Source organism: Rattus norvegicus, chromosome 9 (assembly GCF_021556685.1).
Source record: "Rattus norvegicus strain SHRSP/BbbUtx chromosome 9, alternate assembly SHRSP_T2T, whole genome shotgun sequence".
In the NCBI taxonomy this organism is placed as follows: Eukaryota; Metazoa; Chordata; class Mammalia; order Rodentia; family Muridae; genus Rattus; species Rattus norvegicus.
Genome location: NC_141542.1, coordinates 101,671,381 through 101,681,379, shown reverse-complemented (window position 1 = coordinate 101,681,379; position 9,999 = coordinate 101,671,381). Strand labels below are relative to the sequence as shown.

The 9,999-nt window shown below is 46.3% G+C and overlaps 1 non-coding gene across 1 annotated transcript; it reads right to left on the bottom strand.

The window, feature by feature from the left end:
• Window positions 1-4,770: 4,770 nt before the first annotated feature.
• LOC120094894 (U1 spliceosomal RNA) lies at window positions 4,771-4,936 on the bottom strand. The gene has a single exon (XR_015630078.1). It is a non-coding gene; the product is annotated as a U1 spliceosomal RNA (small nuclear RNA).
• Window positions 4,937-9,999: the final 5,063 nt, after the last annotated feature.

The window sequence follows — 9,999 nt, the reverse complement described above, 5'->3', positions numbered from 1 at the left end:
TCTATAAGCCTATGGGGGCCAATTGTTATTCAAACTACCACAAGGCAGGAACCTGAAGGCATGACCTGAGTCAGAGGCTACAGAGAAGCACTGCTTACTGGCTTGCTCCCTAATGGCTTGCTCACTTTGCCTTTTTATACAACCCAGAACCACAAGCCCATGGGTGGCACTGCCCACATTGAGCTGCTTCTACACAGTCCTCACCATGTCATATATAAAGGAAACATGAGGTGGTCTGCAGGGAACCATAAAGTTGGCCTGGCCTGGCTGCCTCAGAGAGTCGTGCATCAAAGGTTTTTCTGATAAGAATCTGTGGCTCCGGGTTGGGGATTTAGCTCAGTGGTAGAGCGCTTGCCTAGGAAGCGCAAGGCCCTGGGTTCAGTCCCCAGCTCCGAAAAAAAAAAAAAAAACCAAAAAAAAAAAAAAAAAAAAAAGAATCTGTGGCTCCTGGGGCACAAAATGCCTTCTGGTTCCCGAGAGACCAATGTACTTCCTCAGGCCGTCAGCCATCCAGGCCTCTTTATGTTTCTCTGTATGTTCCCTTGGAAGCCAAGGAAGCTTAGAGGCTTGATAGGATGATCAGTCTTAGACATTAATCTTGTATACCCTGTATAGCTTGCAGACATCATTGTATCCTGGTAACTACAACAGAACTGTGGTGGCTGCCATCATAGTCTGTCTCTGATAAAGATATAAAAAGTCTGATGGCTCTCAATAAAATTGTCACAGCCTCGTTGTACCATGACCCCATCCAACCTGGGCTGATTCAATTCCTTGATGCCGTATCAGGTGACTTTGCCCAGGTAAGTAATGAGTGCTGGAGAGTGTGAGGACAGGGGACATCCCCTCAGCCATATGGATTCAGCAGAAGGCTTTAGATATGGCAAATTTAACTTGGGCTTTTCCTGGAACTATTTGGAATTTCTGGATATTTTTGGTCTGAAACTGGTTGACTCCCTAGATATGAATAGCGATTTTACCATCTCTAGTTAATCCAAAGGGAAACTGAGACTTGGAGAGAGCTCACAAGTTTTTCAATTATCTAAAGATGGGTCCAGATGTTTGGCCTGTGGCAGTGCACATATGTTGTTACTCCCCTGCGGATTGGGGGAACAGAGCTCATGTCCCACCTTCTTGAACCTGGATTTGGTTACAAACTGCTTTATCCAACAGATGTAAGAGAAGTGACTGGGTGTCACCATTTACTGGGCATAGTGGTTCAAACTTGTAATCCCAGCACTTGGGAGACTGAGACAGAAGGATGGCACCAAGTTCCAGGCTAGCTGGGGCTATGGTGTGAGATACCCAAAATATGGAAGAAAGGAAGACAGGAAGGGAGGGAAGTGGGGAGGGAGGGAGAGAGGGAAGGAGGGAGGGAGGGAGGGAGGGAAGAAAATAGAAAGGTAGAGGAGATAAAGAAGTAGAAGGCATGACAGCTCCTGCTTCTTCATTTTGGAAGACGCCATGTTGGAGGGAAGCCCCAGCAGAAGGGAGGAAAGCCCATCTAGATGAGGACTGAGACTCCCTTCCTGACTCACAGAGCTTTTTGGAAGATCTTTGTGCTACCCCAGGGATGACCTAGCCAATGACTTACAAAGACACTCATTCCAACCCAGCTGTGCAAACTGTGGAGTCCTGAACCTAGTGGCCATGCTTACATGGCTTTGTGTTCCTTGCTCATAGTATGCCTGCCGGGAGGGGAGGGGGGGCAGAGCCGGAACTTGGGTGTGGAAAGCAGGCATGATGCTGAGACTGTGGACAGGCAAGCCTGTCAGACCCATCGCTCCCCTGCTCCCCGCCTCCCACTCCCTAGTCATTGCCATTTTCTCCCCCTAGTTCCTAAGGGTCAGGATGGGAGAATTTAGCTTCTGGTGACAGGCTACATCCCTTGTCACCCAGGCGGGAGACTGGAGCTGTCAATCTTACCTGAGCTCCAGCCATCCCCGTGGCTGGAGTCTGCCTAACGGCCTGAGAATGGAGAGATGCCATGGTGAGTGGCAGTGGCAGTGCGGCCTATGCCCACCTATGCCTAGGCTATCATTGCCTATGCCCTCCCCTTAGTCCTGGGCTCAATCTCCCTTTTAGTGCCCAAGCCGATCCTCAGGGACTTCTGCATTAGAGAGTCCTAGGATGTTCTATGTGGCTGTGCCCAGTGTTGTCTGGATCGTGGAGGGCTTACTCCTCTTTTCTTTTGCTTGTCCCTATCCAGGTCCCCTCCCCCACCTCCTGGAGGCAGTCCTTCCCCAAACCTTCAGAGTTCAGGGAAACCCCAGGAAGCCTGCTCTTGTTGCTGTTTGATCTCTCCTTCCTGGGAAGGCCAGGACACATACAGATATTATGAAAACTGGAAACCACCTTCAGAATAACTTAGTCTAAAGCCTCCACTTTATAGAAGGGCAAATTGAGTGCAGAGAGAGTATTAGCCTGGTACAGCTGTTCAGCCACTCCTGGGGTTTATAGTAGGCTCTGGGCCCTGAACTTCCAAATATGGAGTCTCTTCCCACCCAGGGAACAGCACAAATGCTGGCTTGGGTGGCCTCTTGTGTTTGTGCTAAGCTTCTCTGTGAGAATGTGATGGCCCCATAGGAGGCCTTTTCTTCCCAGGCAGAAGACAGGTGGTGTCTACAACAGGCAATCTTAGGGTGGGCAGGGACTGTGCCACCATCATTTCCCAAGAATTTATCAAGGAACTAAGGTCTCTGATCAGTAAGACTCCAGTACCAGTGGGTGGTAACTCCTTCAGGCAGAAGGCTGAGGATGGTTTCCATGGAGACCACCCAGGGCTCTGGTTTCCAAGGTAACACTTACATGAGGTTACAGCAGCCTCCTATTTATGTCAACTTAACATTTCCAACTGCTCTATTCTTTTGGGCAAGCCTAGGCTGAATGCAAGGCTTCCTTTCTGGGACAGTGGCAGAATTCAAGGGCCAGAGGGAAATATAGTGAGGCTTGCAGTTAGCTGAAAGGGAGGGCATCTCTGCCAGCAGGGCTTTCTCCAGCCCAGGGGCAGGTGCACACAGAGGCATGAAATTATAACGAGGCGTGGAAGGATAGGGAGTCCTACATTTGCTGTCAGCCCTGTTCTGTAGAGGTCACTGGTGAATCTGGGGCTTTTAGCATCCGTTCACAAATAGCAGGTGCCCATCTGCACGTATCCCTTTTTTAAAATTCACAAGCAGGAGGCACACGCAAACACAGGCACACACCTGCCGCCACTTTGCCCTAATCACCGATTCTGGAGAAATTGGCAGAGATTAAGTCTATCTCGCTGTTTGTGACAGGAACAAAACATCAAACCTTTCGTGAAAACCTCGTTTCTGAGCTAGGGGCTGTTTTCAGTCTCATGCCATTGCAACAATAAACACTCTTCTTGTACACATGCTTGCATATGCTTGTCGGATCACAGCCCTAGGAAACAATGAAGTTTCCCAGAGGTGAAATTTCTGGGTCAAACAAAGGCATCATATTTGAGATTTTACGCTGTTGAATGATTACTTTAGGGCCCGCACTGGTTAAGGAGGGTTTGTATGTATGTGAGGAGACAGTTACTGACGATGTTTTCCCCCTCTTGGCAAAGAATCATAAAACCAATTCCCCCAACACAGCCTATGAGACCAGCCAAACTTCAACACGAAACCTGGACAAGGACTCTATGAGAAGAGAAGATTACAATCTACTCATAGCTATGGCTCCTAGAGGATGCACTGGGAATGGAATGCACTGGCACAGAGGGATCCAGAATGTGCAGTGGCCAAGCCAGTCGATGATTTGTCTGCGAGTCAACAGAGTAAGTCAGTAGATTGACACAGAAAACAAACTTTTTGATAAAATAAACTCATTGCTAGTATTTTGATAACAAAACAAAACAAAAACACTTTGAAAAAAGAGCATTCTCCTAACATCTGAAAAATGACACTCAAGGTAAATGCCTGTAAAATCAAGAGCCATGTTCTTGTGGCTATTACCACGGCGCCTGAACTTCCGTTTGTGTGACAGACCTAGGGAAAAGAGGTAAATCTTGGAGCTGAGGGTGTTTGCCTAACGAGCCCAAGAATTTGATCTCCAACTCCATAGTAAAATAAAATAAATTACCCAAAAGAGCAATGAAAACAAAATGTATTTAAAATCAAGACAATGGCGTGTATTTCTTAGAACAAGAAACAGCCAACTGGTGGTGTCACACACCTTTGATCTCAGCATTGAGGAGGCAGAGGCAGTCAGAGCTCTGAGTTGGAGGCTCTGCTGGTTTACAGAGTGAGAGCCCGGACAGCTAGGCCTATATAGAGAAATTCTGTCTCCGAAAACCAAAAAGAAGGAAAGAAGGAAAGAAAAGAAAGACAGACCCACAGACACATCTGCTGAGTCAATACTATAACGCAGTTTATGTTTTATAAACTACAGCAATTATTTATATATATTAATAATAATAAATATAAAAAATGTAGGAATCAGCTACTTCATGAAAGCTTTGCTAGAACTCCACCCAGGAAAGTGGAAAACTATTCTGGAAAACATAAAAAGCCAAAATAAAAAAAAAATTAAGTGCCCTGCTGAATACAAGCCCATTAGAGAAATGGAGAATTCTTGGAATTGGATCTTTGGTTTTAAATGTATATGAAGATCAAAGAGCCACAAAAAGGCACTGGGGTGCTAGAGAAAACCAACACAGGAAGCTCACCCCAGCAGAAAGCCAGACTTTCTCTTAGTATAGGTTAGAGCTCAAATGATAGACCCAAAGTAGAAAGCCCTAAAATGGATCTTTTTTTTAAACAGGGGAGAGCACAAACACAGTCCCCCATTATCACAAATTATGCAGTCGAGTTTCCCAGCATTTGGGGAAATCACAGGGGTCAGCACATCAGGAGTTCAATGGATAAGCCTCACCCTAGGAAAACCACTTTCCATGATCATGGTGTCTCCCCTGCCAGGTAAGTATCCTGGAATGGATCTTATGCATATGGAGACTTACACTGTACCTCTGTGGAGAAAGAAACAAAACGGAGGAAAACTCAGAATGCATGCTTGTCCCTGAATACCATACCAAAGAATAAATCCAGGGGATATATATGTGTGTGTGTATATATGTATGTATAGATATACTTTTTACAGATTTATTTTTATTTACATGTAGGTTTCTGCGTAAGAGTGTGCTACATGTGTCTGGGTGCCCACAAAGGCCAGAGGTGGGCTTAAGATCCCCTTGGACTGGGGTTGGGGATTTAGCTCAGTGGTAGAGCGCTTGCCTAGCAAGCACAAGGCCCTGGGTTCGGTCCCCAGCTCCGAAAAAAAAAAAAAAGATCCCCTTGGACTGCAATTACTGGTAGTTGTGAGCCAACTGTTGTGGGTGCTGGGATCTGAACTCAGGTCCTCTGGAGGAACAGCCAGTGCTCTTAAGCTGAACCATTTCTCCAGCCCCTCCAGAGAGTTCAAGAGCTATAAACAGTGGGGTTGAGGAGATGGCACAGTCAGTAGGACGACTGCTGAGTGAACGTGAGGACATGAGTCCAATACCAGCATCCACATAAAAATCTGGGTGTGGTGTGGTGTTTGCCTGGGACTCCACAGCTAGGGAGGAAGAGACAGGAGCTGGAGGGCTGAGGATGTGGCTTGTCAGGTGCTCGTTTACCATGCACAAAGCCTCGGATTCGATCCCCAGCATGATGTAAACCAGGCATGAAGACCGGAGGATCCAAAGTCCAAGGTCATCCTTAGCTACATTGAAAATTGGAAACCAACCCTACATCATCATCATCATCATCATCATCATCATCATCATCATCACCACCACCACCACCACCACTACCACCACCATCATCATCACCATCATCACCACTACCACCACCATCATCATCACCATCATCACCACTACCACCACCATCATCATCACCATCATCACCACTACCACCACCATCATCATCATCATCATCATCACCACCACAACAACACGGAAAGTGATTGAGGAACACACTTGACATTGATCTCTGCCCTCTACATTGAATGTCCCCCTGCAAGGGACATAAACACATGTTTATATAAGAAAAATAGAATAAAATACAGAACTCAAGTGATCAGAAACAAACAGTAGGACTACATCTGTCAATTTGGGATAGGACTTCTGAAATAAGATGTAACAAGTTTAAGTAGAATATGGATAACTCAGACTGCAGTGAGGTGAATCATTTCTATTCATAGAGGAGACCGCGAGGAAGGCAAGAGAAAAGCCACAAACTGGGAGATTGATGGCAGAATATAAAATGACACAGACTATATTAAGAACGCCCACCAGCTAATGAGAAAGCAACACAGTCCAGAGCATAGGCTGAAGAACACAGTCTATGGAAAGGGGGATCTGAGATGCAATAGTCACGCCAAACTTTCTCCTGGTCATTAGAGAGGTGAACTTAAACTCATAATGAAAAAAACCTTTTGCTCCCAAGGCACCAGCAAAATATGTCAAGGATTTCCAACATTCAGTGTGGGCAAGAACGGTGACTGAGGGACACGTCTCGGCAGAGCAGCCGAGGATGCTGGCCCAACTCCTACAAACAGCCTGGGCAGAATCCGTGTGAGATGAACCAGACTCCACCTCTCACAGTATCCATAAGAGAGAAGCCCTGGCCAGGCACACCAGAGGCCCACCAGGAAGCTGGCAAGGTGGCTCACTGTTTGAAATGCCAATTACTCTGGAGGACCTGAGCTCAGTTCCTGGCACCCATTTCGGGAGGCTCGCAGCGCTTGTAACTCTAGCTAACTTCTTCTGCAGGCTTTGGGCACCTGAGCTCACACATACAAATACACACACACACACACACACACACACACACACACGTACACACACACATGTACACACACACATGCATGCACATGAGTGCACGCACAAACACACAGACATGCAGGCACACAGATGCGCAGACATGCACGCACATGTGCACACACACACGCATGCAGACACACATCACACACACTTTTTTTTTTTTTTCGGAGCTGGGGACCGAACCCAGGGCCTTGTGCTTGCTAGGCAAGCGCTCTACCACTGAGCTAAATCCCCAACCCCCGCACATTCTTAATAATAAAAGCAGAATGTTTAAAAAAATGTTTATGAAGGCACTCTAGTAGTAAAACTTCAGAAAGAGCCCCAAAAGTCATTGTTAAAGTTTAAGTTTTATATCATACAGTAGACTGAATATATCAAACTGTAGAGCAGTAATTCCGAATTGAAGACCTCATCTGTCAATATAGTTGGATATGAGAAATCCAGTATTGAGGGTACAAGTGAGCCAGAGAAAAAAACTGATGGTATTTTGTGGCTCCTTGCATAATTTAAAGTCAAAGAAAACTGCAGTAAGGGCTCTTAGATAAATGGTTCATTCAAGAAGAAACTCAAAAAAAGGAATTACCATAACTGGTAAGTTTCTGCAAGATTAGTTATTTTATATGTGGGAAATTGATGTTTTCAAGGTTGACTTTGGATTATGTGTGCTGTCTTGGGGATTCCGTTGCTGTGATGAAACACCATGACCAAAGCAACTTGGGGAGGAAAGGGTTTATTTTGCTTACCCATCCTCCCTATCACTGTTTATCATTGAAGGAAGTCAGTACAGGAACTCAAACAGGACAGGCACCTGGAGGCAGGAGCTGATGCAGAGGCCATGGAGGGAGGCTGCCGACTGGCTTGCTTCCCATAACTGGCTCAGCCTGCTTTCTTACAGAACTCAGGACCATCAGGCAAAATGGACTGCCCCCCCTCCCCGCATCAATCACTAAGGAGAAAATGCTCTGCAGGCTGCCCACAGCCGATCTGATGGAAACATCCTCTCATTAAGGTTTCCTTTTCTCAGATGACCTTAGCTTGTGCCTCGACATAAAACTACCCAGTACATGTGCCTTTGTAATAGTTTACACCTTGAATAACCCCCCCCCCGGGGTCCTAAGGTGTTGGCAGCATGAGGGACGGAGGCTGAGGTGATAAGGGAATCTTCCTGCCTGCCTCTAGAGGTGGACCACTCCCACTCCCCTCGAACCTGAGCAGGTTTTATGACTTGCCTTTATCATATCAGCAAAACGCTATCAAGTAATAGGCCGGAACTCCTGACCCCAGCCTTTAAGGACTGGTGCCTTCTGCCTCCATTCTCTCGTAGCTCAATGGATGAACTACCAGGGTGCTAGGGCGGAATAGTAATGATCAGAGCCTGAAGTCCGTTGAGGCTGAATCCATCTGGATGTCCAGCTCCAGCCAAGCTTCCCCAGCGGAACACAAAGCATGAGCAAGTGGTTACTGCATAGGGACGTCGTTCTTCGGTCCACCAGTTGACCGGGCAAGCCACACCTCACCAGACTCAGCTCTCTTAGCTTGTTCTTAAAAGCCTACATCTAAGACCACACCATCGATAGGGAGGAAATTAAATGGAGTGCAGTCCCGAGAGCACCATCTTGGGAGAGCTGGGGTCCAGAGATTCCCATAGAGAGGAAAGGGAGGTGCAGTGGCCAATGGTAAGGGTGGGATAAGGTCCAGTGGGGTCTGTCACGGTCTTCCTCATCCATGGTCAGGACTTGGCCATTAACCTGGACCTCAAAGGCTAGGTCCTGCATTCATTTATGTAAACAGGAATTTCTGCAAGCTAAGCCTCAAAGCACTTTATATGTTGCATTAGTTGATGCATAAAACTGAATAAAAAGGGGGCTTGAAAGACGGCTCCCTGGTTAGGTGTAAATTTGCTGTTGCAGAGGCCATGAGCTTGAGTTTGAAGACTCATGTTAGCTCACAGCCATGTCTAACTCCAGCTCTAGGGCATCTGATGCCCTTCTCTGGGCACACACACACACACACCCCTGAAGATAAAGGAGGCTTACACACTCTGATGTTATTTAAAGGTCACTGAACATTATGGGTTGTGGATATCTGAAGAAAAATTACTTAATAATTAGCTCTGGCTGTCCTAGAACTCAATATGTAGACCAGGCTGGTCTCAAACTTACAGAGATCCCCCTGCCTCTGCCTCCCAGTGCTGGAATTAACCATTAGCATGCTAATCATTTAGTGATGGGGTCTATCTTTAGCGTTTGGGACAGCAGGAAAGGGAGGGGAAGTCACCTTTTCAAAGGACACCTTGCAGAGTATAACAGTCTTATCTACTTAAGTCTGGTGGGTTTCTAAACACACAGCACTCAGTAAGTTTCATTCCCTTGTTGGTAATGCCACACCAACCTCAGGTATCTTGTATGTAGCAAACGCTTCACAATACACACGGCAACCCCAAATGAAGACGCCAACCCTGACTTGAAGTGTGAAAACGTTCTCTCGAGTTTTGGCCCACGTTCCTCACAGCTGTAGTTAAACAACCTGGAAGTTGCCTGCTCTGAGTCTTTGCTATATCCCTATTGGCTATTAGAGGAAAAAAACCCTTTGAATATTAAGGAAATTAGCCCTTTTTTTTTCTTTTTTCTTTTTTTCAGAGCTGGGGACCGAACCCAGGGCCTTGCGCTCGCTAAGCAAGGGCTCTACCGCTGAGCTAAATCCCCAACCCCGGAAATTAGCCCTTTTACATTCTGCTTGATCATCATGTTCCCCGAGACTGCTCTTTGTAAGCCGTGATAGACTTTGTAATAGATAAAAAAAAGAATCATCAATTCTAACTCAGGGGGTGGGGAGGATGGTGCTTATATCACTCTTAATTGTTTTCTTTTGAAATACTGGCAATTATTTTATGTATAAAACCTGATTCATTCAGAACCAATTTTGTCCAGGGAGGTTGGATCCAGGTTTGTTTGGTCAAAAATGGCCAGTTGTTTCATTAAGAATAACTGGTGTGTCCCCACTAACTTGAAATGCCGTGCTAAACTGTGTATTAAACTCTGTAATGCAAGTCAACTCTGGGTCCCCCACTGCACTCCCTTGATCTCCTCCTTTGCCTCCAAACTCCTGGATGGCTGCCATTTGCCGTGCTATGGGACGTGAAGGGTAGCCCTTTGCAGGATTTATCTGCCTTTTCCTTTGTTTAC